The following is an 8,384-nucleotide window of genomic DNA, read 5'->3' as shown; positions in this document are numbered from 1 at the left end:
TGTTGTCCAACAAACGTGCAAAATCCTATGTATTTTAAGGAACTATACGACAACCAAGCTATGGCTGTGTAACACAGACAATACTAATGCCGCTTAAATCACTTCAGGGGATCTGGTAAATCACCCAGGTTTGAATGATGCTTGCTTACGATGCTGCCAGATGCTTCCATGGACCTCGCTGGACCAGACAAAATATATATTCATCTCTTTCAAAACATTGGGTCATATTTACAAGCCCCTATCGCCACCAGAACGTCACTTTTTTTGACATGGTGGTGATACAGGAAAACCTGATCTTAACTGTGCGCAATGAGGAAAAATTCTTTATTTCTCCTTGTTTTTGCTGTTTTTATGTGTGCTGCGTTGTGCAGATCACACATATTTATGTGTGCTGCGTTGTGCAGCTCACACATAAAAACAGCAAAACGCCATGCATGATTGTTTGTGTACAGGAAGGTGACCCTCCTTGCACATAAACAATCATTTTAAAAATGGCAAGTTGCCACTTGTATGTGTGCTGCACAAAGCAGGACACATAGAAGTTACAAATTGCAATTTAAGATTGTTAATCATTCCCCACAATGCAGTATGGTGCAATGCTGTCTACGTTGGCCCTAGGCAGCTGTTGTAAATATGGCGCAACCCTGCGTTTCAGAAGTGGTGGAGCGCTGTGTTAAGCCAAGAAGGCTAACGCAGCGCTCTGTCACTTCCTTGTTAAAATGCACCCCGAATGTAAAGTGAGTGAGTGCAACATTTGAATAAGTCACATTACGGGCTGCCCGTCTCAAAGAACCAAAAGCATCAGAACCTTCAGCCAGCACCAGCTCGACTTTAAACAGGAACGTCAACAAGCACTCTGTCAGAACCATCTTAAACAAGCATGTAACACACAGGGGCATATGTCCAAGCCCCTATCACCACACGAATGTCACTTTTTGTCATAAGGGCTTTGCCTTATTTACAAGGCCGCCTTAAGCCACTCAACGTGGCTTAACACTGTCTTGTCCCGAAGGACCCCTTTCACACTATGCTTAGAGGGAAAAGGGTGGGCAGTGGGTTTTACGGTGGGCGTTCCACTGCAACACGTTTTGATTTTGATGCTGCCCCCTATTTACAAGGGCAGTGTAAAGAGGAGGCAACGCCAAAATTAAGACCAGGGGAAACCAGGTCTTACCCTGACGAAACAAGGACAAATGCTATATTTCTCCTCGTTTTTGTTTTTTCTGTGTGTACTGCCTTGTGCAGCACACATGGAAAAAGCAAAAAGCTTTTATGTTCATGTACAGTAAGGGATCCATTCCGGCACATAAACAACCTTTGACATTTTGTGACTTCCCTGTGTGCTGAATTAAGCAGCACACAAAATTGCACTTCAAGAAGGTCCCCCTTCCTGTACATAAACAATCTTTCCCCTACACGCAGACACCATTTCACTATGGTGCAAGGGTGCCTGTGTTGGCGCTACACTGCTAACATTAGTTTTCGAGCAATGCACCCAATGTTCTTTTTCAAACAGTATTCGTTCTGCATTATGGTTTCTGTTAGTTAGCATCTCGATGATGGTCCAGTGAAGTTCTTCAGCTGTATGGTCATGGTCAGTGTTTGATCATTTTAGTCGTTATTTTTTTACACCTGATATTGGTTTTATGCTCTCCAATTCGCAATTTTACTTTTCAACACGTCATCCCAAAGTAACAAAGTCCACATTAAGCATGGGCGGAAAATCCGTTCCGCTCGCGGATTTTCGGTAAATTCGCAATCCGCGAACGCTCGCGAATTTACAGAAAATCCGCAAATTCGCATGCAGCGGATTTTTTTTTCTTGGTGATACAATTTTGCGGCGTGCGGCGTTCACTTACCGTCATTCAGCGTTTACCGAGTTGTTTTTCTCGATATTTTGCGATTGCTGCGCCATTTTGGATCTTGCTGCGGGATCCCGCGGGAGTTTGGTGACGCATCGCGAGAGTTCGCAATTGCGAACATGTAGGTGCGGCGGGCAGCAACAATCTCGCACTCGCGAAATTACAAAATTTGCAATTCTGCACAAGAAATCCACTAGCAAGCAGCATAGACCTTCTGAAAATTATGATTTTTATCAGAATAACTCCTCAGGTTGACATTTGCCTGCACTTTTTGGGATTTGAGGCCTTTTGACTTTCTTTGGATCACTTTTGGATTAGAAATCAACTTTAACAAGTAAGTTTGTTTGGGGCATTACAGTTGCTGTTCTGCAGAAAAACGAGTTTTGCAAAACTGAAAGCACTCAGCAGGTGCAAACGTTCACTCATCATTAGTAACCATTCCCTGTAGTACTTCCTGAGGGGCCCCTCCAGCGTTCAGTTGCCTATGTTTGTTTGGGGCATTACAGTTGCTGTTCTGCAGAAAAACAAGTGCAAAAGTTCAAACTCATCATTAGTAATAGTAACCATTCCCTATAGTGCTTCCTGACTGGGGCCCCTCCAGAGTTCAGTTGCTAGTTGCAACAATTCTATGACCCTGCTCTGACCCTCATAGCAGGCTCATAGAATAGCTACAAGTAGGCCACAAAGGTCCTGGAAAAAATATTGCACTGCAACAGAAAGCTAATTACAGATAAGGAACCAGTTGCCAGACTGGAATTTTAAAACAGTGACACATTAATAAATCAACCCCAAATTAATTCATGTCAGTTGAAGCAGGGCAGGTGTGCTTGCTTTTCCCCCCATAATCTACAGTGATGATGAACCAGAGGGTGGCATTGATGTACCAGAGGGTGGCATGGGTGAAACAGAGGGTGGCAGTGGTGAAACAGAGGGTGCTGAGAACCTGTGATGATGAACCAGACTTAGAAACAATATAGTCGCGACCGTTGCGAGCCAACAAGTTAGTTCACAATTGCGAACTGGTACAAAACACTCGCGAAGTGGCAGAAACCCTTGCGAACACAAAAAAAAAATCCGCAAATTCGCGAGAATTCGCGGATTTTGCGGATTACGAGTTCGCAAATACGCAAATTTGCGAACGCCAGATTCGCAAAATTCGCCCATGCTTAGTCCACATGGGCACGTGATCATATAGATCACTTGCGAGTAATTACAATTTGTGTGTTGTCGTGTGTCCATACCAAATTGTCAGCTAAAGTTAAAGTTTTTATTGCAGTAGTTAAATTGGAAACCACACAGGTCCCACATGGCTAGTGTCTGGGATTGGTCATAATTTCTTGCACAAATCTGCAAATCCTAGAAATGTATTAACGTATAACCAATGGGAACATTGTCCTACACCACCAAAGGGTAGCTCAAAAACATTTTCAATTACATTTCTGTACTTTTCAGGGTTCAATTTATCCAATCCAGAATCGTTTTACTTTAAAAATGTAAACAAAACAGGAATGAAAAGTATGTTGACAAATACCAAACAGATTCATTCTGAAGCCTTTTATGCCCAACTGTCTATACTAGGTTTCGACTTTTGGAAAGCCAACATTGAGACAAAAACTGTCTGTGGTACAAAAGATTGGCAGGTAGAGGGTGTAGAAGCCATGTTTAGAGCCTGCATAATCTCTGAGCAAATTATGTTTTTGAATGACACTGTCCAACAGACGTCTTGCCTTGGGTTAGCCAAGATAAAAGACATGAACAACCCGTCCATACCTACTCCTACACCTGTTAGTGATAACACTTCAGAGGGGGAGGTCGACATACATACTATTTTGCATCACAACAGAACAGATCCAGATTAGAATAAATGGTTGATCTGGCCCACAGACACAAACAACTGTCAAGATAGATTCCTGAACAAAACACAGGGTTTCACATTCAATATGCTAGACCCAAGATATGTTCAAAGACAGCATCCCGGAATAGTAACAACGTACAGTATAGGGAAGCTTTGCCTTGATTGGCTACATAGATCTATACTTAAAGATGTAAAGCAACACTTATCTTTACTTAAAGATGGCGTTGATCTTTGGGAATTCTTGCTAGGACCAAGAACACCACGTCAAAAACATTTTATAAATGCCGGTATATATGCTGCATATAATGACACATGGACAATCAAAAACTGCTGAACGAATACGAGAAATTTATTGTAGTAGGGGGCGCTAGAGGGAGCACTGCGGAATGGCTGGCTAGCTAGACAGCTCCGCCGGACGGTTCCGTTTTTTTGCAAAAACAACGTAAATAAAGTCACGGAACCTGATGCCAAACGGTAAAATCGGACATCGGAGGATGGTCGGCACACATCAATTCACTTTTCATCGCTCTACGAGCTGCTAGGCGGAAGAACTCCGACTTGTAAAGACTGCCGTGGTCCGCGACCTGTGCTGGCAAGATGGCGACTGCCTGTGGACTGTCGTAGCGGTGGACATCACAGACGCATGGATCGCGCATTACAGAGCCGCGCAGCAGCTAAGACACGGACCTGTGAGTAACAAGGGCAAAATAATGTGCTGACGGCAGCCACAGCAAGCGAAACTGATTACAATACGGCAAGATCGCTGTTCGTTTTAATAGCGGGGGTTCGATACTGGCTCTCTGCCGCCCTATGGGTGCATGTGACATATCAACACGAGCGTACTGGCTCTTGGTTCGTTATAACACAGCGCAACAACGTGAGGCACTGCAATAATTGCCGCAAACCGATGATTAGGCGATAAAGCAGACGCAAACTACCCTGGCACAGCAGACCTGTATGTAAATAAAGGCACGAAGAGTGAACACCAAAATGGCGGCGCCTGTTCTGGGATGATACGTTACTGGCGCCATACCGTTACTTGTGGCGTCGGATTGTGGATGCGGCAGACACACACACACAGGCGATCTATGGAAACTCGCATGCCCTATAAGTGTGCTACTGCAAATACTATGTACAATATTTAGCCTGGCGGCCATACTGCTCGTACATATGTAGCAGCTGAATGTGTACTGAACGATGTGATCAGGTCAGCACACTAGCCTTATCAACACGCAGTAAAGATATACACTGAAGGACCGGAGAAGGTATTGGCCCCACAGCTATCTCCACCATGCATACCCGGCACCTGGCAGCAGCGAACAACTGGTACATGCGGTGTGGGGCAGACATGTCCGCGGCTTAACGCCGACTGCACGAGACGCGATTGACAACGTGCGGGGCGTGTGCCGTGTCTACAAAGCCGCTGCATGGTGACAACACAAACTGCTTAATGTTACCAGATGATCCTAGTGTGCCGCATAACACTGTGGTGTATAGTTGTTTGCACGACTGGTATGTGGGGGCGATCACTGTGGCGACTGCAGATCATATAAGGGGGAAAAACACAGGTCAGTGCATAAACAACTAGCGCCACATGTTGGAATCACAGCGGTTTATCTTTAACACAATATATGCCAAGGTCAACCAGTGCATCATATACCAACTTACCGACGCCACGCGTACCAGTTACAAGAGGCGCTAACTAACGTACGCGTTACCCAAATACCCTCTAAAACTAGACTGCACGGACCAACCATAATTACTGGCGCCAAAAATGGCACTGGGTCTGAAACGTCAACCACAGCCCTGCACACCAATGCAGCGCCATAGCCAATCGCGCCAGATCTACAGGCCAGGAGTGGTAGAGTATACCGCCATCACAGCACTGTAAGAAGTGGAAACCCCACAAAATGGGGAAACCAGACAAGCAACAACCGAAACTCAACTTTGAACAACGTCGAACTGTTAGAGGGTCCCACCCCCACTCAGATACAGAGGCTGAATCAGAGCGCACACCACCCAAAGGCATGGAGGCGATGCTGAAAGCAATACAAGACAGTCTGCAGGATATGCATGGTAAAATGGACCATCTAACAACACGAATGGACACCATGGCTGCCAAAGTGGATCGACATGGAGAGCGGCTGGACGAGGCAGAGACCAGGTTATCTGCAGTAGAAGATGAATCATGTGAAAGCACCTCTAAATGTACGGGATTTGAGAAGATTCTAGAAGTCATTAAGTCTAAGTCCGAGGATTTGGAAGCGAGGTCACGCCGAAACAACATACGCGTAGCGGGCGTACCGGAATCAACAAACATAGGTAACATGAAGACATATGTGGAGGAAATGTGCCTTTCCATGTTTGGCAAGGATAAACTGTCCCAGGTTTTCATTGTGGAAAGAGCGCACAGAACACTGGCACCGCGCCCACCTCCGGGTACACCACTGAGACCGATAGTGGCCCGCATATTAAACTACTGCGATAGAGATGCAATTCTACGCATGGCACGAGAGCAAAAAGATCTTCAATATTAATCCAACAAACTTGCATTCTACCCCGACTACACACAAGCGGTCCAGCAAGCACGAAGGGAATTCAACGGAGCAAAGTCAAAACTGCGGGAACTCCAGGTGGAATACGCCATGCTCTACCCAGCGAGACTGAAAGTGAACTGGGAAGGTAAATCCACACTTCTCACCTCTCCTAAAGCGGCAAACGACTTCATAAAGAAAATCACGAGCCACCGAAAAAACGATCAGCGACGACAACAGGAACAAGATGAGGACTGAAAACGGAGGGTATGTGTCGCGCTAACTAATCAGTTTACTAGGTTGACATAACCATGTGTTGGTGGTGGTGACGGCTCTTTTCCAATGCCGAAGGACAGGCACAGACACGACATCAGCGGGTAAGGATTACTTGGGCCACATTATTGACTATTACTGTGTGGACTACTCCCCCCACCATATATGTTGGAAAATGTGAACTACTTTGTATATATGACGAGATAAGGTCGGAGCGCAGGGTAAGAAACAGTTATGCTACCAGCTCTTTGTTAAAGTTGAGATATGTTGTCCATATACACCAATTGAGACTGATTCATTATGTGTTGCATACGAACGCTAACTAAAACGATGTTGCTCACCTACATCACAAGGCAATGTTTGGACCTAAAAACTCACCTTTTATAGATAAAGACGATGTAACAAATACTGGCTGCTGTTGATGTACAACTGTACTAAATGCTAACTATTTCCAAACAATACATCCGTGAGATAACTCATAATTTAGTACTGTACCATCTTTCGGACGCACAGCCAAGATAAAATGGGATAAATGTTACAACTTCCTATGTTCTTCATGGAAGCGCTCCTTCCGCTATTGTAACTATGCGGACTTAATGAATTACATGGCGTCAACACTATGTGGTAAAACACACACCGCAAAATTAATATTGTTACGTTAGATATATACAAAGGTACATGCATGTTGTGTTTTAGTTATGTTTATGCACCTGCTCGCATTTAAGCGAGATTGTAGAAGAATGTTACTGCACTACCATTAACTCCAGGATGCTGGGTGATCCATATACATTAATGTGGTATACATGGCAGGAATCCTGTGACTTTATAAGTTTACGTAACCGTCCACATCCGTTAGTTCGGATGGTGATTTGCAGTCCGGGCGGGCCCCCACATGGGTGATCCCCAATACAGTTTACATACCAATGGGATGTTCATTACGGGTATGGCCTCAGCAGGTTTGGGCTGCTGTTGTGGGGCGGAGGGAGGGCGGGGGGGTTGTTCTTGTTATTTATAGATCGGACCGCTTGAGATGCATTGCCTGCAACCAGTTATACCACTTCCATCACTACATACACGGAAACCACTTGCACTGCACTTACGAATTACTGTGGTCCCCCTTAGATGAGGAAAGGGAGGCGGCTATGCCTGTACACGACTCTAACTATGGCTAATCCTGTATATCAACCCAGAGTCTTGAATGTCCTATCATGGAATATTAGAGGATACACTAACCCCAAGAAAATTCGTCATATATTTGCCTGTCTAGACAGATGGAACATTGACATTGTTATGTTTCAGGAAACGCATGAATCTCCACACTCGCATACCCAGGTGGGGCGAAGATGGGCTGAATCGATGCACTGTTCGAAATACTCGTCTTATGCTAGGGGTGTTTCTATATTGGTAAAAAGGCACGAACTTCAGAGTGAACACAACAAAACTAGACGCCAATGGGAGATATGTCATAGTGCAAGGAAACATACGAGGTAGGCAAATAACACTGGTGAATACGTACGGTCCGAACACGGATACACCGGAATTCTTCCGTGAAATTTGGCCCTACCTAAGCACTGATACTGATCAAACATTGCTATGGGGAGGCGATTTCAATATTGCTCTAGACGATGCACTCGACAGATCAGGGTACACGACGGAACATCACACACGTGCTAGAACCGAACTGCTAAACATTATACTAGATCTATCCCTACAAGATGTCTGGAGGGTACGACATCCTGGGATTACAGAAGCGACGTATACATCTGTGCCCCACGCTAGTTGGTCGAGGATAGATTACTAGTTGGGAACAGCCGACATTTTGTTATGGACACACGATATAGCACACATGCCCAAAACACT

The sequence above is a fragment of the Lissotriton vulgaris genome, chromosome 3_2 (assembly GCF_964263255.1).
Source record: "Lissotriton vulgaris chromosome 3_2, aLisVul1.2, whole genome shotgun sequence".
Classification (NCBI taxonomy): domain Eukaryota; kingdom Metazoa; phylum Chordata; class Amphibia; order Caudata; family Salamandridae; genus Lissotriton; species Lissotriton vulgaris.
The sequence above is the reverse complement of the archived record's forward strand: the minus strand, read 5'-3'. Positions refer to the sequence as shown.